Source organism: Dasypus novemcinctus, chromosome 16, assembly GCF_030445035.2.
Source record: "Dasypus novemcinctus isolate mDasNov1 chromosome 16, mDasNov1.1.hap2, whole genome shotgun sequence".
NCBI lineage: Eukaryota > Metazoa > Chordata > Mammalia > Cingulata > Dasypodidae > Dasypus > Dasypus novemcinctus.
The window spans coordinates 29,995,196-30,020,828 of record NC_080688.1 but is presented as its reverse complement, the minus strand read 5'-3'; the positions used below and the strand labels follow the sequence as shown (position 1 = coordinate 30,020,828).

Below are 25,633 nucleotides of genomic sequence, written 5' to 3'. Positions count from 1 at the left end.
ACCAAAGCCTTCTGTACCTTGCCACAGAGTTTTTATTTTATCCTGAGGTGACTGAAGCATTTTTAAGCATAAGTGATATTTAAGTACTAGAGTGACATAATTAGTTCAGAATTATAAAAAAAGAATGTTGACAAAATGAAGGTTGGATTTTAGTAACTAGAATCAAGATGGCTATTTTCAAAACTATTCTTAAAAGTCTGAGGAAGAAAAGAGGGTTCTGGCTAGGTGAGTGAGTAAAAATAATGATAGAGGAGGATAGATTCCAGAGACAGGATTTATTTATAGAATTCAATGGCTAAGTAAGAAGGAAAAGTCAAAAGATGAAAAGGTTTTTAATTTTAATGGGAAGACAAGTTATAGAAGATAATGCTATAGGCTTATCAGACTCTTTCTTACTTCTGAGCATACAGCGAGCTGACATGCCCAACTGAACTTGCAGTTAGGTGGAGCTGTTAAATGAATTATGGCTAAAGTAACGAGAGCAGAAACGAGGAGCACCACTTTCAAACTGATTCACAAAAATCTCTCTGGGTCTGTCTTCCATTCTCTTCCTCTATCAGCTTTATGTCAGTGCCCAAGCTTCTGCTAGCTTGGATCCCTGAAAGACTGAATGAAGCAGAGCCCATATCCACTTCCCATTGATTAGACTTTGCATTAGTAAGAAATACACATCTATTGTGTTAAGCAACTAAGATTCTCAGATTCACCCAGCAGCTAGAATTACCATAACTAATCCAATGGTGATGCCATTAGCCAAGATAGAAATTCAGTAGAAGTGCAGATAGAGAGATCAAATTTTGATATGATTAGATTGGATACTTTTAACACATCCAAGCAGTTGGACACAGTGGTCCAGTACTCAGAGGAGAGTTAGAGGCAAAGATCTGGAAGTCATTGGAATAAAGTGACTGGAGCGCTAGTCCTGATTGATATACCATAGGGAAAAGGCATAGAGGAAAAGATAAAGTCCTGGGATGGGGAATATCAACGTTTAACAGAAAACAGAAAAAAAGAGAATCAGAAGGTAAAAGAACACTTTCTCAATTTTTTCATGATTAGTAAAATCATAGTAGTTGGTCTTAGAATACTCTCTCTAAGCATCATTTACTGATTTCTCTTGTTAAATTAATAATCATGTGGGCATATTACTTCTGCTACTAAAACCATGAATTCCATTAAGCTCATTCATTCTTTGCTTCTCACACTAAGAGCTCTGAAGTTCAATAAAACCATCCTTAAAATCTAAATACCAAAATTCATTTAAATATTCTACAAACATTTGAAACCTACAATTTGTTCTTCCTCTCTTTCTCCTTCTACAATTGGTTCTTGATGAATCCTCTGACACAGTATTTCATGGTCTCTTTTTAAAGGTATCAACTTACCTGTATCATCAACCTTCTACTCTTTGATCCCTCCAAATATTTTCACACACATTATTCATTTGATGCCTAACAAATCTATAAGGTCAAGTGGTTACAGTTGGTGTTTCAAAGATGCTGACAAACTATCATAAAGGGTCATTACCTTAGTATGGGATCTAGATCATTGCTGGGGAAGAGGAAAAAGGGTTTGATATTGGACATATGGTAGTCCCCTATATTCTATATGTGACTTTATTGTGATTTAAAACATTTTTGAAGACATAATAAAACATTTTTTTTAAAAAGGATGTAGACATTGAGGAAAAAATGGAAGAGACTGCCTTGCCACTGTACATACAGGGCAACACCTATTGCAAGAATGAAAGGCAAAACATCAAAAAAAAGTTTAATACCCCAATCTATTTTTTACCTTATTGTAGTTTTTCTAAATTATTATGTATTCTATTTCTAATCTTTATACCTATCATTACTATTCCATTTTCCTACTAATTGATTTTGGCAATATATTACGCTTCATTTTTGAAGAAGTTTTAGATCACAGAGGGATTTAACTATGGCAGGGGAGGAGCACTGGTTTGGGGTGTCATTGATGGAGGATGCATGGGTGGGAGTTCTCCAGGACATGCATATTGGGCATTCAGATATGTTCAGATGTTCATTGGGTGTTGTCCTAGTGGGTAGACTTACACATGATAACTGAGGGAGTGCTGAGTTCCCATCCTGGAGAGCTCTGTCTCATTCCCCAATGGAACAGCAACAATCCCAAAGTGCAAGGGCAAAGACCAGTGAAGAATGATGGTCCAATGATGGGCCCTTGATACTGATGACTATGTTTATAAGCCTGTGGGCTTGAAATTTCAAGTAGGCCTAGAGCTGCAGGGTGACTAAGAGTTACCTCCTGAAAGCCCCATCAAATGTGGTTATTCTCTAAGTCAAACTCAGCACGTAAATGCAATACCTTCCCCCTAGCATGGGACATGACTTCTGGAAATGAGCCTCCCTGGTGCTGAGGGATTACTACCAAGCACCTGCTGGTGATGCAACTAGAAAAAGACCTTGGGGAAGCAGATTTAGCTCAACTGATAGAGTGTCTGCCTACCACATGGGAGGTCCAGGGTTCGATCCCCAGGGCCTCCTGACCCATGTGGTGAGCTGGCCCACACACAGGGCTGATGCACACAAGGAGTGTCATGCCATGTAGGGGTGTCCTCTATGTAAGGGAGCCCCACACATAAGGAGTGTGCCCCATAAGGAGAGCTGCCGCACGTGAAAAAAAAAAGTGCAGCTTGCCCAGGGGTGGAACCACACACACAGATAGCTGATGCAGCAAGATGACACAACAAAAAGACATAAATTCCTGGTGCTGCAAACAAGAATACAAGCAGACACAAAGAACACACAGTGGATAGACACAGAGAGCAGACTACTGGGGTGGAGGAGGAAGGGGAGAGAAATAAATAAAAAATAAATCTTTAAAAAAAGAAGACCTTGAATTAACGGGGGAAACGGTAAAGACAAATGAGTTTATATGGCTAAGAGACTTCAAAATGAGTTGGGAGGTCATCAGAGGGGTCGTGCTTATGCATGTCTTAGCAGGATCCCAGGGACAGCCAAAGTAGATACTATCCCAGGTAGTAGTGCTCCTGAGGGTTATGGAGACACCCAGGTCCTACAGTCATGGCAGATGGTTTTGGAGTTCAGTGCCTTGCCAGTGGGCCTTACTTTGGAATTTGTGCTCCTGAATGTGATGGTGTTGCACTCAGATGTCACCTCTTTACACATGCCTCTTTTGTCACTTTTACTGAACCTGTTGTTGGCGCTGGGGTTGGTGTATGCTCAGGAGACTTGAATCTCTGGACTGTCCATGTACCAGCTAGGCCCTGAGCCTCAGCAAAGTTGTAACACCTACTCTCCGGTTCATTGGACTTACCCAAGTCAGCTAATAGGGATGTGAAGATGGTCAACCCTACCACACCATGGAACTAAAAAAGTCTACAGCTGCAAGCAGGAGAATCCCATCCATCAGACATGTGGGATCTAAGCTCCCTCTTGATTTAGAGGTGGAGTGGATATTGCCATCCCAGGGTCCTCAGGATGGAGGAATAAAATATGGATTAGAGTGGACTTATTGGTATTCTACTATAGAATTTATTGTGACTCTAGCAATGGAAGAAATTTTATGATTGATGTGGAAACAGTGGCCACAGGAATTGCTGAGGGCAGGGAGAGGGAAGAAGAGGTGTGATATGGGGACACTTTCAGGAGAAAAAACAAACAAAAGTATGTTCCAAAGGGCAGAAAAACTGTCCCCCAAGGACATCTGCAAGAAATATGTACCCATTTTAAAATGCCATTTCAATCCTATAGGCTATCCATTTAATTTCCCTGTAGTTTGTAAGTCTCACAAGTCTTTTTAATGTGATATCAAGGGATATCTTGCTTCCTGATTACAATCCGAGTCATTGTAAATGATCCCTCAAAGAGAGTAAGCGAGTGATAAAGGGGCATCCCGCACAACAAAAACAACCATTTATTTTATAGTTGCTCCATCCTTTGTCATAATTGCTTTTAGCAGTTTCAAATATATTATGATTAACTCCTCAGAGAGAGCATTGCCCAGTTATTTATTTGCCTAAGGGAAGTAGCTATTTGGAATTCTTCCTGATTCAACTTGTTTTCTAAAGGAACAGTGAGTCAAATAAAAAAAACAACAGCAGCATTTCGATGAGTTCTCATAAATACCTGCTTTTATTAGGCCATCATTTATTCTAATACAAATGATCATAAAAATTTGCTCAAATTTCTATATATTCTTTTTCTATTAATTTTTAAATCATTAATTAAGGATATAGTTCACTATTATATTCCTATAGGAAACTATCTTTCAAGTGTTTCCTATCAAAAAAAAAAGTCTTATAACACATAATATACTATTTAAGAGTCAGGATCATGGGTTTTTGTATTTATAGTTTTACCATATCCTCAAGGTGTTTTAAAGGGCTTAAGAGAAAATATATTCAATGAGAATACACAACTTGGACAGGGACAGTATATAGTAGAGAATGCTATATTTATTAAAAGAGATATATCCTACCAAAACTTATGGGATGCAGTGAAAACAGAGCTCAGAGGGAAATTTATTGGAATAAACATCTACATTAAAAAAGAAGAAAGATCTCAAGTCAATAATCTAACTTTACTCTTAAGGAACTAGAAAAAGAAGAGCAAATCAATCCAAAATAATAAAAATGAGAATAGAGGTAAACAAAATAAAGGATAGAAAACAATAGAGAGAATCAACAAAACCAAAGCTTGATACTTTGAAAAGATTAAAGAATTTGACAAACTTTAGCTAGATTGACAAAGGAAAAAAAGTACATGCAAATAATTAAATCAGAAATAAAAGTGGGGACATTACAGAATAAAAAGGATTGTAAAAGGTACATCACTGAAATGGACAAATGGACACACAAATTACCTAAACTGACTCAAAAAGAAATAGAAAATGTGTACAGAATTACTACAAATAAAGAGATTAAATTAGTAATCAAAAATCTCCCACCAAAGAAAAGCCCAGAACCAGATGGCTTCACTGGCAAATTCTACCAAACATTCCAAGAACTAATATCAATCCTTCTCAAAGTCCTCCAAAAAGCAAACAAAAAATAGAAGAGGATGGGATACTTCCTAATTCATTCTAGTCCTAGAAATGCAAGAGTAGTTCAACCTATAAAGATCAATCCAAGTATCAATATTCCACATTAATAAAATGAAGGAGAAAAAACCCACATGATTATCTCAATTAATGCAGAAAAAGTATTTGATAAAATCTAACACCCTTTCATGAAAAAAAGATTACTCAACAACTAGGAAGAAAGAGGTACTTCTTCAATCTGATAATGAGTATATATAAAAAATGCACAGATAATGTTTACTCAATGATGAAAGACTGAAAGCTGTCACCCAAAGATTAGAAACAAGACAAGGGTGCCTACTTTTGTCACTTTTGCTCAACATTGTAATGGAAGTTCCAGCCAGAGAAATTAGGCAAGAAAAATAAATAAAAGGTATCTAAGTTGGAAATGAAAAAGTAAAATTATCTCTATTCACAGATGACACAATTCTATATAAAGTCCCAGAGAATAAAAAGCAAACAAACAAACACTACTTGAACTAGTAAAATAATTTAGCAAAGTTGCAGGGTACAAGAGTAACACAAAAAAGTTCAGCTATGTATCTATATACTAGCAATGACTAATTTGAAAAAGTAGTTAAGAAACCAATTCCATTCACAATAATGTCCAAAAGAATAAAATACCTAGAAATAAATTTAACCAAGAAGGTAAAAGACACTGAAAAGTATAAAACATCAGGAACAAAATTAAAGAAGACCCAAATAAGTGGGAAGACATCCTAGGTTTATGGATAGAAACACTTAATATTTTTAAGATGGCAATACTATCCAAAAGGATCTAGTGAATCAATGCAATTTCTATCAAAATCCCAAGAGAATTTTTTTGCAGAAACAGAAAAGCCAATTTTCAAATTCATGTGGATCTGTAAGGGGCCCTGAATAGCAAAAACAATCTTGAAAAAGAAAAGCAAAGTTGGAAGACTCACACTTCCCAATTTCAAAACTTACCACAAAGTTCCAATAATCAACAGAATGTGGTACTGGCATAAATATAGAACTGAGAGTCCAGAAATACACCCACACATCTAGAGCCAAATGATTTTCAACAAGAGTACCAATACTAATGAGGGGAAAATAGTCTTTTCAACAATAGTGCTGGGAAAACTGTGTGTTCACATGCAAAAGAATGAATCTGGGCCTCTACTTCATACCATATGAAAAAGATAGGTAAAATTTATCAGTGAATAAATATAAAGCTAGGACCATAAAACTCTAGATGAAGACAGGGGTAAATCTTTGTGAACTTGGATTTCACCAATGGATCCTTAAATGACACCAAAAGTACAAGCAACAAAAGAATAAAAAAAACCAAACAAGATAAATTAGACCATTAAAAAAAAAAACTTTTGTGTATCAAAGGACAGTATTAAGAAAGCACAAAGATAACCTACAGAATGGGACAAAATATTTGCAAGTCATATCTCCAATAATGATATACTCTCTAGAATATATAATGAATTCTTACATCTCAACAACTGAAAAGACAAACAACCCAATTAAAAAATAGGCAAAATATTTGAGTAGCCATTTCTCCAAAGACCAATAAGCACATGAAAAGATACTATTTATTAGGAAATGCAAATCCAAACCACAATGAGGTACCAATATATATCCATTATGATGGCTATAATAAATTTTTTAAAAAAGGAAATGAACAGTACTGGCAAAGATATACAGTAATTGAAATTCTTGACTGAAACTCTTGTACATTGCTAATTGGAATGTTAAGTCATGCAGCTGCTGTGGAAAAGTTTGGCAGTTCCTCAAAAAGTTAAACATAGGATTGTGGCAAGATGGAGTCAGATTAGGCAGGCAAGGCTCAGCTCTCTAACAAAAACATGGAGAAAGAGCCAAAAGCATCTGAGGGACCTGCTTTGGGGCTTAGCAGACCAGGACAGTGCTTCACAACTCCCAGGAGGGTGAGGGACAGAGAAAGAGGAACCCAAAACAACAAACTGTGAGTTACTAAACCTCCTAGTCACCAGGAAGTGCTCCTATCCTCCAACTGCAAGATATTGAGCTGGGGTAAAATCCCTGGCTCACTGCAGCTGACTGAGAGGAGAACACACATATTCGTCCCTGTCAGCTGTTACAAAAAAAGAGAGGGGAATCCGGGGGGGCAGGCGGGCTTTTCTTCAGTGAATTTGGTCAGCAGAGCCTGTTTTGAAACTCAGCTCTGGCCAGACCAAAAACATAGGAAAATGGAGAGAGATACATCTCCATGGAAAGGTGCACCAACTAGCACCATCAGCTGGCTGATCAGGAAATTGCATGGACAAAAACTGCACATGGGTCTCTCTGTTCTCTAACTTTTGGGAGAAAATCTACACCCTATTAGTGAGCCCCTTTTGAAAACTTAAGCTGGGAAATTTTAAATAATTAGGATAAGGTGAACCAAATATCAAAGAAGAACTTGGAAAAAATAGGCAAGAGAGAGAAACTGGCCATCAGAGTAAATTTATCAACATATTCAGATGCCTAGACATCAGCAAAAAATTACAAGCCAGGGAAGCAGATTTGGCTCAACTGCTAGAGCCTCTGCCTACCACATGGGAGGTCCAGGGTTCAAACCCAGATTCTTCTGACCCATGTGGTAAGCTGGCTCATGCGCAGTGCTGATGTGTGCAAGGAGTGCTCTGCCATTCAGGGATGTTCCCTGCATAGGGGAGCCCCATGCACAAGGAGTGCACCCTGTAAGGAGAGCCGCCCTGTGTGAAAAAAAGTGCAACCTGCCCAGGAGCATGCCGCACACAGAGAGCTGATACAGCACAATGATGCAACAAAGAAGAGATGCAGTTTCCCAGTGCTGCTGCCAAGAATACAAGGAGGCACAGAAGAACACACAGTGAATGGACATAGAGAGCAGACAACGGGGCGAGGGGGAAGGGCGAGAAATAAATAAAAAATAAATCTTAAAAAAAAAATTACGAGCCATACTAGGAAGCAGAAATGGAGGCCCAGCCAAAGGAACAAACCAATGATCCTAAAGAGATACAGGATTTAAGACAATTAATCAATGATAATCACACAACTCTCTTAAATCAATTTAAAGACCTGAAAGAAAATATGACTAAAGAGATAAAAGATAACAAGAAGACACTGGATGAGTATAACGAAAATTTGAAAGCCTTCGATGAAAAGTAATAGACCTTATGGGAATGAAAGACATAAGGAGATTAAAAATACAGTAGAGGCACATAGGAACAGACCTGAATTACTTGAAGACAGAATCAGTGATTTCACAAACAGACTACTTGAACTGGAAAAGACAGGAGACAGAAAGAGGAGGGAAAAATGGAACGGATCTCAGGTAACTGAATGACAATGCAAAATACAAAACATATTCATTATCAGTGTCCAGAAGGAAGAGAAAATGGAAAAAGGACAGAAAGAATATTTGAGGAAATAATGACAGAACTTCACTACCCTTATGAAAGATATCAATTATCAATATTCAAGAAGGAAATGCACCCCAAACAGAATAAATCCAAATAGACCTACTCAGAAATATCTACTATTCAGAATGACAAATATTAGCGATAAAGAGGATTCTGAAAGCAGCAAGAGAAGAGGAAAGCATCACACACAAGGGAAACACCATAAGATTAAGTGCCAACCTCTCATCAAAAACCATGGAGGAGAAGATAAAGTGGTATGATAGATTTAAGGTACTGAAAGAGAAAAACTGCTAGCCAATAATTTTGTATCTGTCAAAGCTGCCCTTCAAAAATGAGGGTGAATTCAAAGTCTTCACAGACAAAAACTGATAGAATATGTTACCAAAAGACCAAAATTACAAGAGATACTAAAGGGGGTAGTGCAGCCTGATAGGAAAAAACAAAGGCAAGAGACATGGAGAAGATTGTAGAAATGAAGATTATAGAAAGGGTAAATTAAAGGGTAAAAAGATAGACAACAGTATAGTATGATGACAGAAAGCCAAAGGTAAAAATGGATGAAGTAATGCCTTTACAGTAATATCAGTGAATGTTAATGGCTTGAACTCCCCAACCAAAAGACATAAACTGACAGAATGGATAAAATAATATGAGCCATCTATATGTTGTCTACAACAGACTCACCTCAGATTTAAGGACACAACCAGATTGAAAGTAAAAGGTTGGAAAAAGATATTCCACACAAATAGTAACCAATAAAGAACTGGAGTAGTGATACTAATATTGGACAAAAGAGATTTTAAATCAAGACTGTTATAAGGGATGAAGAAGGTCATTGTATATAAATAAAAGGGGCAATTCAGCAATAATTCAGCAATAAATATCACTATACTAAATATTTATGCACCTAATCTCAGTGCTTCTAGATACATGAGGCATACACTAGCAAAGCCGAAGGGAGAAATAGATGTCTCTACAATAATAGTTGAAGACTTCAATACACTGCTCTCAGTATTGAGTAGAACATCTGGACAGAGGATAAAGAAAGAAACAGTGACCTTAAATAATATGATAAATGAACTCAACCTAATAGACATCTATAGAGCATTGTACTCCAAAACAGCAGGATATACAGACCTTTCAAGGGCTCATGGATCCTTCTCCAAGATAGACCATATGTTGGGTCACGAAACAAGAATGAATAAATTTAAAAAGATTGAAATTATACAAAACACTTTCTCTGATCATAACAAAATGAAGTTGGAAACCAAAAATGGGTGGAAAAAAGGAAAATCATAAATATATGGAAATTAAATGACACACTCTTACATTACCAGTGGGCCAAAAAAGAAATTATAAGAGAATTCAGCAATATCTTGAGATGAATGAAAATGAGAACACAACATATCAAAACCTATGGGACACTGCAAAGGCAGTGCTGAGAGGGAAATTTATAGCCCTTAATGTTTACATTAAAGAAAAAGAAAAAGCTAAAATTGAAGACCTAACTCCACCTGGAGGAACTAGAAAAAGACCAGCAAACCAATCCCAAACCAAGCCAAAAGTAAGAAATAGAAAAGATCAGAATAGAAATAAATGAAATTGAAAACCAAAAAAATAAAATAAAATAAAAAAATTTGAGGGAATCAACAAAACCAAAATTTGGTTCTTTGAGAAGAGCAAAAAAATCAACAAACCCTTTGCTAGACTGACAAAGAAAAAAAGGAAGACGATGCAGGTAAGTAAAATCAGAAATGAGAAGCGAGACATTACCACTGACCTCACAGAAATGAGAGATCATAAGAGGATACTCTGAACAACTGTATGCCAAAAAACTTGAAAATGTGGATGAGATGGAGAAATTCCTAGAAACACATGAACCACCTACACTGACCCTAGATGAAATAGAAGACCTCAACAAACCAGTCCCAAGTGAAGAGATTGAAACAGTCATCAAAACCTCCCAAAGATGAAAAGCCTGGGATCAGATGGCTTCATGGGTGAATTCTGCCAATCATTCAAAGATGACTGAATACCAATATTGCTCAAGTTCTTCTAAAAAACTGAACAGGAAAGAATGCTACCAAACTCATTCTATACCTAAACCCTAATACCAAAACCAGGTAAAGATACTGTGAAAAAAGAAAATTACAGACCAATATCTCTAATGAATATAGATGCAAAAATCATCAACAAAATACTTGTAAACAGAATCCAAAAGCACATTAAAAGAACTATACACCATCATCAAGTGGGTTTTCTCCCAGGTATGCAAGGGTGGTTCAACACAAAAAAAAATCAATGTAATAAACCACATCAATAAAATGAAGAAAAATCATATGATCTTCTCAATTGGTGCAGAAAAGGCATTTGACAAAATATAGCACCCTTTCTTGATTAAAAAACAAAACGAAACACACCATTCCAGAAGATAGGAATAGGAGGAAGTGTTCTCAATATGGTAAAGTGTATATATGAAAAACTTACAGGTAGCATTATACCCAATAGTGAAAGACTAAGAGCTTTCCCACTGAGATCAGGAACAAGAAAAGGATGACTACTGTCACCATTATTATTCAATATTGTGTTAGAAGTTCTAGCTAGAGAAATTAGGTAAAGAAATAAAAGGTAAATAAATAGGAAAGGAAGAAGTAAAACTATCATTATTCACTGTGGATATAATCCTATATCTAGAAGATCCTGAAAAATCCACAACAAAGATAGTAGAATAGACAGTTCAACAAAGTGGCAGGATACAAGATTAATATGCAAAAATCAATAGTGTTCCTGTACACTACTGATGTGCAATCTGAGGAGAAAATCAGAAAAAAAATCCATTTATAATAGTGACTAAAACAATCAAATATTTAGGAATAAACTTAACCAAGGACATACAGGACTTGTATTCAGAAAACTACAAAACATTGCTAAAAGAAACTGATGAAGACTTAAATAAATGGAAGGGCATTCTATGCTTATGGATTGGAAGACTAGATATCATTAAGATGTCAATTCTACCTAAACTGATTTATAGATTCAATGCATTCCCAAAAAAATCCCAACAGCCTTTTTTTTTATAGAAATTGAAAAGTCAATAATCACATTTATTTGGAAGAGTAAGAGGCTCTGAATAGCCAAAAATATCTTAAAAAAGAACAAAGTTGGAGGACACTGACTTCCTGACTTTAAAGCATATTACTTAGCTACAGTGGTAAAAACAAAACAAAACAAAACAAAACAGCATGGTGCTAGCATAAGGTCAGATGGACCAATGGAACCAAATCAAGAACTCAAGACCCTCATATCTCCAGTCAAGTGGTTTTTGACAAGGCTGTTAAGGCCACCCAGCTGGGCCACAACAGTCTAGTCAACAAATGGATGGTGCTGGGAGAACTGGATAGCCATATCCAAAAGAAAGAAAGAAGTCTCCTATCTGATACCGTATACAAAAATTACCTCAAAATGGGCCAAGGAGCTAAATATAAGTGACAACCATAAAACTCCTAGAAGAAAATTTAGGAAAACATCAAGATCTTGTGGTAGGAGGTAGTTTCTTAAACCTTACACTCAAAGCACAAGCAACAAAAGGAAAAAAAAGATAAATGGGACCTCCTTAAAATTCAATTTTTGCACCTCAAAGGATTTTGTCAAAAGGGTGAAAATGCAGCTGAATCAATGGGAGAAAATATTTGGCAATCACATATCTGATAAGGATGTAAGAGCCATGATATATAAAGAGATCATACAGCTCGAGAATAAAAAGGCAAACTATCCGATTAAAAAATGGGCAAAGGACTTTAAAAGACAACTGTCCATTTGGTGAATACATTTGAGAGCACTGCTGCACCACATGGATAATAGTTTACATTATAGTTTACACTCTTCCCCAATAAATTCGGTGGGTTTTGGCAAGATATATAATGTCCACATCTGTCCCTGCAATATCATTTAGGACAACTCCAAGTCCCAAAAATGCCCCCACATCATATCTCTTCTTCCAAAATGTATTCACCAAATGCAATGAATGTGACACAATAATGAAAGCGGTTGTTGATATGGGAGGAGTGAAGGGAGAGGTGGGGGGTATATGGGAACCTCTTATATTTTTATTGTGACATTTAAAATAATAATAATAAAGAGATAATAGAACCAAAAAAAAAAAAAGACAACTATCCAAAGAAGAAATACAAATGGTGAAGAAACACATGAAACATTGCTCAAAATTACTAGCGATTAGGGGAATGCAAAAAAAAAAACTGCAATGAGATATAATTTCACACCTATTAGACTGGCTGCTATTAAAAAATCAGAAAACTTATGTAAATGTTTGAGGATGTGGAGGGAAAGGAACGCTTATTCATTGATGGTGGGAATATAGAATGGTGCAGCAATTCTAGAGGACTGTTGGGCAGTTCCAAAGAAGTTCAATATAGACTTACCATGGGACCCAGCAATACCATTGCTAGGTAAATACCCAGAAGAACTGACAGCAGTGACACAGACATTTGTACACCGATAGTCATGGCAGTGTTATTCACAATAGTTAAAAGTTGGAAACAACCCAGATGACCATCAACTGATGAATGGATAAAGAAATTGTGATGCATACCCATGATGGAATATTATGCAGTGGTAAGAAATGAAGTCGTGAAACATATGACAATATGGATGAACCTGGAGGACATTATGTTGAGTGAAGCAAGCCAGACACAAAAAGACAAATACTGTATGATTGCACTACTATTAATATATTACGTGAAATATAAATTTATTATGTGAAAATATGATTACGGGTAAAATTGCATATGTAAAACCATTTTCTTTGAAGCTGAACAAATGCAGGTTAATACTACAAAATGTCAATATCAGACCAAAAAAACACACATTATACCAAATGAAGGAGACCAGACACAGAGTACTACATATTGTATGATTCCATTTATAGAAAATGTAGACATGAATCAATTTATAAAGATGAAATTAGATTAGTAGTTATGTAGACAATTCTAAGGAGTGTGGAGATATTCTTTTTAGATAATGAAATTGTTAAAAAATATTTTGTGGTGATAAATGCACAACATTGCAATTATACTGAAAGCCATTGATTATACACTTTAGATAGAGCATATGATATATGAATATATCCCAGTAAAACCGCTTAATAAATAAGTAATTGTGGAAAATAGCTAGAAATAGCAGCTATGCACAGCAGGGGAAGAATAGAGATTGCAGGGTGAAGAGTTTTCTTGTTAGTTTTTTGTTTATTAGTAGTAGTAGTATTAAAATATCGAAAATGCTCTGATGATTGAGGTGATAAATACACAACTATGTGATTATACGAAATACTATTGACTGTATATTTTGGATTAATTGTATGCTTTATTGATATGTATCAATAAAATTGATTTGTTTAAAAAAGTTAAACATACCATATAACCCAGTAATTCCATTCCCAGGTATATGCCCAAAAGAATATAAAACAGGTACACAAACAAGTACATGTATGTGCATGTTCAGAGCAGCACTATCCACAATAGCCAAAAGGTAGAACAGCCCAAATGTCCATCAACAGGTAAATAAACAAATTGTGGTATATACATACAATGGAAAATTAAGTCATAAAAAAGGATTGAAGTACTGATACATTCTATCACATGGATGAGCACCAAAACCACTGTGCTAAGAAAAGGAAGTCAAATACAACAGGTAACTTATTTTATGATTTCATTCATATGAAATGTTCAGAGAAGGTAAATCCATTGAGACAGGATGTAAATTGGTGGTTAATAGTGCTAAGGCAGAATAGGAAGTGGGGAGCAACTGCTTAAGTGATACAGGATTTTATTTTGTGGTGATAAAAATGATTTGAAATAAATACAGTTGTTTGTACACTGTGAATATACTAAACGACTTTGAAATGTTCACTTTAATGTGGTTAATTTTAGGTTATATGAATTTTGCCTCAGTAAATAAAAATGTGCACACACACATGAGCTATATCCTTGAAAAAAATATTTTTTATATAGATTATTAACTTCCAGGAGGATTATTCAAATGCTAAATACCTGACATTTTTAATTTTCTACTCAGGGAGACCTTAAAAGAAGTTAATAATGTTATTTACCATTTTTGCATCCTTCTTATGTATCAGGTACTATGTTAAAAGTTTTGTATACATTATCTTCTGGTTACCTTCAACTTAAAGAAGAACTAAGGTATGGATAAGTTAAATTGCTCAAAGTCACACAGGTAGGAGGTGAATGGACTCAGGTGAGCATTTAACATTAACTGCTTTAGTTTAGTGAGAAAATTAAAGAAATATTTATTCAAAAGAGCTAAATTCCTGTTAAATTTTGTGCTTATCAAAAAGTATTGTACAGGTAAGACTGATGACACAGAATATTTTAAGTATATATGTATAAACATCTTAATATGTTTGTGTCTTAAACTATATTAAAATAAATTTTTAAAAGTTAGCCAAAATATTAAGGATTGTGGATTGATGTGATACATATATCATTTAGGCTTAGAGTAGGGGGTGTTCATATATGAACTAATGATATAAAATGTACTAAACATGGAAAGATACAAGCCATTATGAGTAAGAGCCATCAGAAATTACAATAAATTCAAACTTCCATTCAGAATTACCCGATACAGAATATAAATAACCACATATGAAAAGTTTTACAAGATAGAAATATGTAATAAAAAAATGAACAATACATGAGATTACTAAAATATCCAGAACCATTTTAAAAAGAACATATAGAAATGAAAAATATAATTATTGAAACCAAGAACCCAGTGGATAGATTAAACAGCAAATTTAGAGCAAATAGAGAATTAGTGAAAAGGAAGATTGCTCAAAGATTTTACCCACAAGCAGCAGAAAAAGACAAGGATCTGGTTTTTACGAGAGGTTAAGAGAAAAAGAGGCTAGAATAAGAAAATCTAACCTACTGTTAACATGAGTCCCAGCAGGAGAAAATAGAAAGAATGAAAAAGAAACAATATTTGAAGGTAGTTATAATGGTTGAGAAATTTTCAGAACCAAGTCATGAATCCACAGATACAGGAAGCACAAAATGTAGCAAACAAGCTAAATGAAAAGAAATCCTTTCAGAAATACTTTGTAGTGCAACCTCAGCCCCAAAGTCAAAGAGAATATCTTAATAGAAACCAGAGAGGAAAGACAAATGGACTGAGAGGAACTAAACAAGCTGTTTTCTAAAATGTCTATAGAAGGGCAAAGACCCAAGAATAGCCAAGACACTCCTGAAGGAGACTGTCCTACCTGTTATAAAAACTCATTGTACAGTTATATAAGTTAACACAGCTTATTACAGTGGAAATATAGACAAACAGATGACACCGAAAAAGAGTCCAGAATTGGATTCATACATACATAGAAACTTGATACATGAGAAAGATGACATAGCAAACCAGTGATGAAAGGAGAAACTATTTAATAAATATTTTGGAACAAATAATCAATCATAGAGAAAAAAAAAAAGAATTGGGTCCCTAAGCTACAAAACTCAATTCCACATGGAGTAAAGACTAAAATTGGACAGGCAAAACTTTAAATCATAGAAAAACACATAGGAGAATATTTTTTGATCTTGAGATTGGAAAAGGTTATTTTTAAAGTCATTAAAGGGAAGTGAATGTGGCTCAAGCAGTTGGGCACTCATTACCACATGGTTGGTCATGGGTTCCATTCCCAGTGCCTTCTAAAGAAGATGAGCAAGATGGCGAGCAACAAGATGATGCAATGAGGAAACAAATAAGAGACACAACAGGGAAGCGGATGTGGCTCAAGTGACTGAGCTCCCATCTACCATATAGGAGGTCCAGGCTTCGATGGCCTTCAGATGAAGGCAAGCTGGCCCACAAAGCAAGCTGGCCTGAGTGGAGAGCTGGCCCACACGGAGTGCTGGCCTGCATGGGAATGCTGGCCTATGCAGCAAGCTGGCCTGAGCAGAGAGCTGGCACAGCAAGATGACACAACAAAAAGAGACACAGAGGAGAGACAATAAGAGACCCAGCAGACCAGGGAGCTAAGGTGGTGCAAGAGGTTGAACACCTCTCTCCCACTCTGGAAGGTCCCAGGATCGGTTCCTGGTGCCACCTAAAGAAAAGACGAGCAGATACAGAAGAAAGCACAGCTAATGGACACAGCAGATAATGGTGGGGGGGAGGGGGGTTAAATAAATAAATAATCTTTTAAAAAAAAGAGAGAGACACGACAAGCAGGGAGCAGAGGTGGCTCAAGTGATTGGGCACCTCCCTCCCACATGGGAGGTCCCAGGTTCAGTTCTTAGTGCCACCTCAAAAAAAAAAAGAATCAAACAGACACAGAGAGCACACAATGATGGCAGACAGCAAGCACAAACAACAAGAGGGGGGGGGAAGAAATTAAAAAATAAATCTTTTTTAAAAAGTCATGAAATGGGAGCAGACATGGCTCAAGTGGTTAAGTGCCTGCTTCCCACATGAGAGATACTGGGTTCTGGTTCTGGTGCCTCCTAAAAATAAACAAGCAAACAAATGAAAAAAACCAACTCAGAGGAGTCAATGTGGCTTAGTAGTTGAACACCAGCTTCCCACTTATGAGGCCCCAGGTTCAATCCTGGCACTTGTACCTCAAAAAAAATAATTAGGGAAATGGACTTGGCCCAGTGGTTAGGGCGTCCATCTACCACATGGGAGGTCCACGGTTCAAACCCTGGGCCTCCTTGACCCGTGTGGAGCTGGCCCATGCGCAGTGCTGATGCACGCAAGGAATGCCCTGCCACACAGGGGTGTCCCCCGCGTAGGGGAGCCCCACGCGCAAGGAGTGCGCCCCGTAAGGAGAGTCGCCCAGTGTGAAAGAAAGTACAGCCTGCCCAGGAAATGGTGCCGCCCACACGTCCCATGCCGCTGACAACAGAAGCGGACAAAGAAACGACACAGCAAATAGACACAGAGAACAGACAACCGGGAGAGGAGGGGAATTAAATAAATAAATAAATCTTTTTTTAAAAAATTCTTTAAAAAAAATAATTAAAAAGGCCATTAAAGCTGTTAAACATGAAAAATGACTAAATTACAAGAATATTATCATCAAAAGACAAAATTCAAAGAGAAAAAAACAAATAGAAAAATCGAATAATAAAATAAAAAGAAAAATAAAACAAAAGACAAAGTTCATCAAAAAGTTTATAAGATACAAGCAAAAAAAAAGTAAAAAGTTAAACCACAACCATGGAGTACGTATATTCAATCCATATAACTGATAAAAACATTATACCCAGGATATATTAAAAATTCTTAAAAATTGATAAGAAAAAAAATTCCCCCAAAGTAGGTAAGTACATGAACAAGCACAGAAAAAAACAAACAAAACAAACAAAACCATGAATGGAAAATAAACATATGAAACGATGCTCAATCATATTAATAATCAAGAAAATTAAAAAACCAATTACAGATAATTTTACTTCTATTAGACTAACAAAGAGGTATGAAAATACCATGCATTACTGAAAGTCAAAACAACCATTTTAGAAAACAATGTAGCATTAGCTTGTAAAGACACATGCCCTCTAATCCAACAATTCAACTTCTAAACACATGAACTAGAGAAACTCTTAACAAGCAAACCAGGAGACATGTACAATAATCATATCATCATTTATACTACCAAAAAGCTAGAGACAATCCAAATGTCCATTATCTGGGAAAAGGGTAAAAAAATTATGGATATATTCACACAGTGGTGTATTATACTTCATTGAAAAGAAATGACATAACTTCAATGAATCTTAGAAATGTAATGTTGAAGAAGTGAAGCAAGTTACAGAAATCTAATATAGTCTGATAATATTCTTAAGGTCAGAAACAAGACTAAACATGTATACACAACTGTACTTTTAAAGCACATATATATGTGTGTACATACATTATTTATGTATGCATGTATGTATATATGTATGGGTGTGTGTGTATCTAACCTAAGTAGTTTTAAAAGTCACAAAATGATAAACACAAATTTCAGGACAGTAGATAACTCTGGGTAAATGGATAGAGGAGTAATCCACAGTAAATTCAACACTATAGACCTTTAATCTGGGTCAGAGATTCAGGAGTGTTAGTTTTATTATACCTCACATCAATTAAATTTATGCATTGCCTATTTATTGGTACCTATTATGTCTGGCAAAATATTGTATGTGGTTATTATTATTAATGGCAGACACATTTTGAGCATTTGAGCATGATGGCCCAGTATTTGAAGTCATAAATTTTATATTTCATATTGAGGACAAAGAGTTCATTTTGGCTTTAAAACTTTAAATGACATTCTGATACTATCTGTAGCTCCAGACAAATTATACTGTATCAATGAATGGCTTTTCTTTTTTAAGATAAATTGAATACAATGACATGTTATCCTTTTCCTCAGCAAGGAAAATAATTTCCAGTTATTTTCAGATTAAGTCTGAGATCTGAAATGCAGTCTCAGTTAAATTCTGCATGTGTCCTTTCTGATTTCCAAGATTGCCTTTAGGCAACTAATATGTTAAAAATTGAAAGCATTTCTTTTATGTTTAAGTTTTTCTTTCATTTTAATAAATTTTATTATTTTTTAAATTATGAAATCAAGTAGCTTCAAAAACCCACATATTTTGCTATACAAATTTTTTTCATAACCCACCACCCAAAGATAACTATTTTTTGATGTATGACTTTTTTCTTTTCCAAGGCGCAAATGTGTTAATATTGAAATGCATGTCGTTTTGTATTTTGCTTTTGAAGTGTTCGAACACAATTTTTGTGCAGTTTCATTAGACAAAATATTATTTCATTAGTACAAGGTAGCAAAATATCAACATAAAAATAAATCAATGAAAAGCCAGAATCAAAACCTACCTATCCACGTAAATGATGAAAGAAAGCTTCTGGCAGAAAGTATTCGTTCTTATCATTCAAAAGTCAAAAGGTATGCTTTTTAAATAAAATATTATTACTTGTCAAGAAACGTTATTTGAATCTCTTAGATCCTTAACTATATAGCTCAAAATGCCCTCCTGAAATTTTCTACCCATAGTTCCATCTTCTCTGGTTCAGGCATGCAAGGTTCGGCAGGGTCAGAGTGTTCAAGTTTGGATACAATCACACACAAAGCTAAAGCCTTCTATTCCTAGTCCATTCCCCCAAGGAATAAAATACGAGTTTGGATGGGTGGGAAAGAGGCTGGGCCTTTTAACAGAAGCAGAACCGCGCTCTCAGCCTGTGCCAGGAGATAGGGACTGAATTGGACCAAAGTACCAGGAGCCTGCAGATCTGCAAACCAAATGGAATACATTTCTTCCATTCCTGTAAACACGGAAAGCTTGAAGATAAACATGGTCTCTTCACATCTCCAGACCCTGCCAACATCATCTTCCCAAGCCCGGCACCCAGAAAGCCTTCTCCTCTCCCGCTACTCCACTGCCTTTGGAGCCCGAGTAGGTTTGCTGACTCTCTGAGAGAAAATTTTGTTCTCCGGGAGAAAAAAATATATATAGTGTCTCCTTCATTGAGTCAGGAGGGTCAATGAGATTACAGAAGGCGCCCGGCCCCTCAGCGGCAGTCCATGAATGGTAGCCGTCCCGCCTGCGTTTCTATCGGAATCCCCACAGGAAAACCGAGGCTGAAGGGCAAACGGCTTCGTTGGAAGTGCCTCTTCGAAGGAATGAGGACTCGGGCAGAAGAACCAGGAACGAGAAACTGGCTCAAAAAGGCCTGCGGACAAAGCCACGCGGGAGGAACAGTGTCCGCGGCCTGGGCCTCGCCGCTACCCAGTCAGCTTTCCTTTAAAGCGCTCGCGGCCCGCACCGCGGAAGGAGCCTTCGCGAGTTTATCTCCGCTATGATAGCGGCGTCCTCCGCGGAGCGCGGGCCCACGTCCCGGGCTTCCCCGCCGCCCCCGACCAGTTTCCGGCTCCCGTTTCCGGCTCCCGCTTCCGCCGGGAGTCCTCAGGCCCCTCGGCGCGCGTTTCTAGGGCCGCGCGTCCCTGTCCACCGCCGCTCGGACCCGGGTCCGATTGGTGATGCAGCCCCGGATGCCGACACGCACTTCCGGCGGCGCGGCCGCGGGGACCGCTGGGCGGAGGCTGACGGGACGGAGCCCCGCGCTGGGGGTCCACGGTGTGGACACGCGGGCGGTCACGATGCAGGCTCTCCTGACCCAGAACCAGGCCCTGCGCGGGGACAGTAACGAGCTCGTGGACCAGGTCCCTTGGCTGCTGTGCGAGAAAACCCACCTGCTGGCCTAGGTGCGTCCGCCGACCTGCCAGGTGGCTTTTCCTGAGAAGTTTAACGGCGAATCCGCCCGGCTTCCCGAGTTTTATTTTATTGTTGTTGTTTTTTAATATCTAAGCGGCTTCTTAAATGAAGTTTTTTGAGGCTAGATTCTCGAACTACACCCTGGAAGTAGCATTTTTAATCAGCAGCCTCACCGGGGCGGCAGAGGAGTGGGTCGTTCCCTACGTTGACAGGGAGAGCCCGTTACGAGGGCTTCCGGGATGCGCCCAAGCGGGCTTCTGGCCGGGGTGGCTAGAAAATAACCGGCTTGGCCCCTCCTGTCTTGGGAATCCCTGCACCCGGTTACCGGGATAGCCGCTCTTCACCGAGCCAACCCTACTTGCCTTTGTTTCACAGACAGCTCCCCTGCTCCAGCTGCTGGTCCCCCATCCTTGCTTGAAAATTGTCTGCAGCCTGTTCTTGCCAGCCCCAACCTTCTGCCCTGCATCCCAGCTACTGGGGGGCGGGAACTGTTAAGAGATCGCATAGATCACCAGGAATCTTGTCCCGCCACCCGTCAAGTTTGAAGACTGTTGACTGCCTTTGAAAGTCAGGACCAGCCGGCCCTGAGACAGCTTCCTAGGTTAGTGTGCCTGGCAGCCAAGTTTTGACACCACCAACAACCAACAGCGACCACTTACTTGTACACACTTTCATTTCACTTCTGAAAGCGTAACAGTTTCACATATTGTGTCTTTTTGGCCAGGGAAATCTAGGTACTGGACACTACCTGGAAATGTATTTACTTTTCAACCATCAAGATATGTCATACATTACTATATGCAAGTACTGTACTTCGTGAACAAAGATAAATAAGACAATACATGTCCTCAGGAACACATATTCTGAGAAAAAATTCTAAGTGCATATTCTGATGTCTGGTAGAATGCTTTTTTGTGTGTGGAATGGTGGTTTTGATTCATGTTTTATGACTTTTTTTCACCCCACAGTTGTTTTCTTAATTACATTTTTAAAAAATACTTGCAGATTAGGACAGAAAGCCCAACTAAAGCAGTTTTGATGTGTATTTAATGTTGCATGTAACTCATGGCAAAATAATAATAACAATGAGATTGGTGCAGTCTTTGAGCTGTATCCACTTGACTTTATTCCCTTGAACTAAATGGCATAGCTCCTTCACATCAGGTAAATCACTTTACATTTTTGGATGTCCATTTTCTCTTCTGTAATTAAAGATATTACTAGATGACTAAAGTTTAGTTCAAAATTCTGTGATTCTGGGAAGTGGCTGTGGCTCAGTCATTTGGGCTCCCGTCTACCGTATGGGAGGCCCTGGGTTCGTGTCCTGGGACCTCCTTGTGAAAGCAGGCTGGGCAGCACGCTGCAGAGTGCCACCCATCCTATAAGCACTGTGGAGAGCTGACTCAGCAAAATGGCACAACAAAAAGAGAGACAAGTAAAACAACACAGGAGAGTGTGCAGTGAATGGACACAGCAGACAGCAAGCAAGCTGCAAAGGGGGAGAGGGAATTTAGAAAAACAATTATGTGGTTCTCATTTATGGAGCTAAAGATGGGGAAAAAATTAAAGGAGTATCTGAGCCCTCAAGCAAGCAGTTTCTTGAAACCCTCTAAGGAGGAAAATCCACAACTACTTTTCCCAAAAACGTTCCATGGGTTTTATCATTCTGATGTTCATTACAGGTGTCTAACTGAAATATATTCTTGAATTCCTAATTAAGTATCTTTGTATTAAAAATTAATCACTGGCGGCAGACTTGGCCCAGTGGTTAGGGTGTCCGTCTACCACATGGGAGGTCCGTGGTTCAAACCCCGGGCCTCCTTGACCCGTGTGCAGCTGGCCCATGCACAGTGCTGATGTGTGCAAGGAGTGCCATGCCATGTAGGGGTGTCCCCTGTGTAGGGGAGCCCCACGCACAAGGAGTGCGCCCCGTAAGGAGAGCCACTCGGCACAAAAGAAAGTGTAACCTGCCCAGGAATGGTGCCGCACACACAGAGAGCTGACACAACAAGATGACGCAACAAAAAGAAAACACAGATTCCCGTGCTGCTGACAACAACAGAAGCGGACAAAGAAGATGCAGCAAATAGACACAGAACAGACAAACAGGGTGAGGGGGGGAAGGGGAGAGAAATAAAGAAATAAATCTTTTAAAAAAAAAACAACAATCCCTGTCTCCTTCGCGGGCAATTTATATACCTGAGGACCATATAAAAATCACTAGTTATGTTTTTACAGGGTATGACTAAAGACAGGTTATGGCAATTATTTTTTTCATTGCCAGTTAGCATTACAAAAGTTCCTCAGGAAACTGGGTCCTGCAATAAGATGACTTATGTACTACACTTTTGTAGTGCCTGTGTTCTAACAAAATAAGTTGAGACATGGTCCTATTGGCTGATTATTTCAAAGCAATGTTTTTCCTACAGTAAAAAGGGTGTAGGATACCAGCATCAAGAAAAAAAAGAAAGTGTTCTTTCAATAACTCTCACAAGAGCATATATTTGATAGAATACAAAAACTAGGGAAACGGACTTGGCCCAGTGGTTAGGGCGTCCGTCTACCACATGGGAGGTCCACGGTTCAAACCCCGGGCCTCCTTGACCTGTGTGGAGCTGGCCCATGTGCAGTGCTGATGCACACAAGGAGTGCTGCAGCCACGCAGGGGTGTCCCTCACATAGGGGAGCCCCACGAGGAAGGAGTGCACCGGTAAGGAGAGCCGCCCAGCGTGAAAGAAAGTGTAGCCTGCCCAGGAATGGTGCCGCCCACACTTCCCGTGCCGCTGACGACAACAGAAGCGGACAAAGAAACAAGACGCAGCAAATAGACACAGAGAACAGACAACTGGGGGAGGGGGGGAATTAAATAAATAAATCTTTAAAAAAAAAAACTAATGATAGATTAGCATCAATATTTAATAAGTCAAAGAGCACAAAAACATGTAACATTGAGAAGTCAAAATATCTCATACCTAATTTTCTATAGCTATCTCGTTTTTTGAGGCTCACTTAGATCTCCACCAAAAGAAAAAAGTAAGAGGGAAGAAAGTACAGGAGACCTGCTTAGAGACAGTCACATGGACAGGAGGAGAGAATGTCATTGCTTAGTGACTTCCATGTCAGATTAGTCCACCACTAATACCAGGTCATCACGGATTCTGATCATCTCATTTTCTTTAGTCTTCTGCTTGATGGTCTTCAGTGAACGGACTCGCAGTTCCTCCTTTCTAAGACTCTTCCTGGAAGGCTAGCACCTCTACTCTGGTCTTCCTTCAAACCTAGGCAATTTCCTCATTGGCTATATTGAGTTTCTCTTCTGTTTGGGCCTTCTGTGTTTAGATCTCTGGCCTGCATTTTCACTTCTTAATACATAATCCTCAACACATTTTTTCAGTGATTCTTCATTCTTGCAATAGCCTTCAATCATCTCCTTCTGTTTCTTAAATCTCTTGAGAAGATCAGAGAAAGATCTCTCCAACGACTTCAGGTCTCTAGTAAGTTGATCTTTTCTATCTGAACCTTCTTGATTTTGGCTTTGGCAAATGCCATCTGTTTCTGAGCCTCCTCCATCACCTGGGGTATGATCCTTTAAAAACCCATCCATGATTTTTCCCATCTCCAGGCGTTTCTTATGGAGCTCCTCATACTTGCTTTTCAATTCCAGATTCTCCACTTGTGTGACTTTAACTGCAGCATTCAGATCATTCTGGCTATAGCACAGCATGTTCACATTGGGACCAGTGGGCAGAACCAGGCCCACAGGTCTGAGGACACACAAGGAGAGGCGATATCTGAAATTCCTAAGAAATCGAATTCCACCAGCTTCTGCGCAGGTGGACGGACTTCCTGAGGATTGCTTGTTTGCATCATGAATGCTGTTTTTCTCAGTGGCCATGGGAACTGGTTTATTGGGGCTGTCTTCAGGAGTGGGTCAAATTTGAGGTTTAAGAACTGTCTTCTCAAGGCAGATTCCTTAAACGAGGGAGTTCCAAACTGCTCCAATAATCTCCCTTGGCCCGCATGACTAGAATTTCAGCAGGGTCTCTGAGCTCTCCTTTTTGAGGTTCATGGCTGGCCCTGGCCCCTGCTGAGAAGGGAAGAGCATTAGCTCCCCAGGTTAGGGAGAGCCTCGCTGTCCAGACTACTCCTATGAATTGATACGCCCTTAGAATTCATTGTTTTCTCCTCATCCACTTCCCTCAAAATCTCCTGCATTTTCTTCTTAAATATATCCTCAGATGTTTCCAATTTGCATCGAAAATTGTGGTACATTAATACAGGAGAGATTTGGACCCCAGTAGAAAGCCAGGGAACTTAAGGAAGGATCCATGTAAGAAAATTGCACAATTGCCTAGTTTCTCTTGAGCCTGGTTTTTATGACTTTATTTTATTTGGAAGTCTTGTGATTTGTCAGAAAATCAGACAATTTTTTGTATATTAGAGAATGCCCTCTGGAGCCAAATGAATGCCATTTTTTTTTCAATAATATCTTTCCTACTCTTACCTTTAATGCAAGTCCTTAGGATTTGACTATCTTGCCTTTATTTCAGATATGTTAATTTCTTGCCAATTAATTGAAGGTAACAAATAAGCAAACTGCAGATAGCTATTAATTCAAGTACAATAAAGTCCTCCTTCTTACCCAGATCTTTTTCATGTGGCCTGCTGTCAACATTTCTCTACAATGATTCTTGAACTTAGAGGGAATATCAGCATCACCTGAGTGGCTCATTATAACAGAAGACTGGGTTGTACCCCCATCCTCTGATTTGGTAGGTCTAGGTTGGGGCCTGAGAATTTGTGTCTCTAAAACTAAAGTTCCTAGGCCATACTGATGCTATT

At 38.3% G+C, this 25,633-nt stretch overlaps 1 pseudogene; it reads right to left on the bottom strand.

The window, feature by feature from the left end:
• Positions 1-23,915: 23,915 nt before the first annotated feature.
• Positions 23,916-24,896, bottom strand: LOC131273597 (transforming acidic coiled-coil-containing protein 3-like; annotated as a pseudogene).
• Positions 24,897-25,633: the final 737 nt, after the last annotated feature.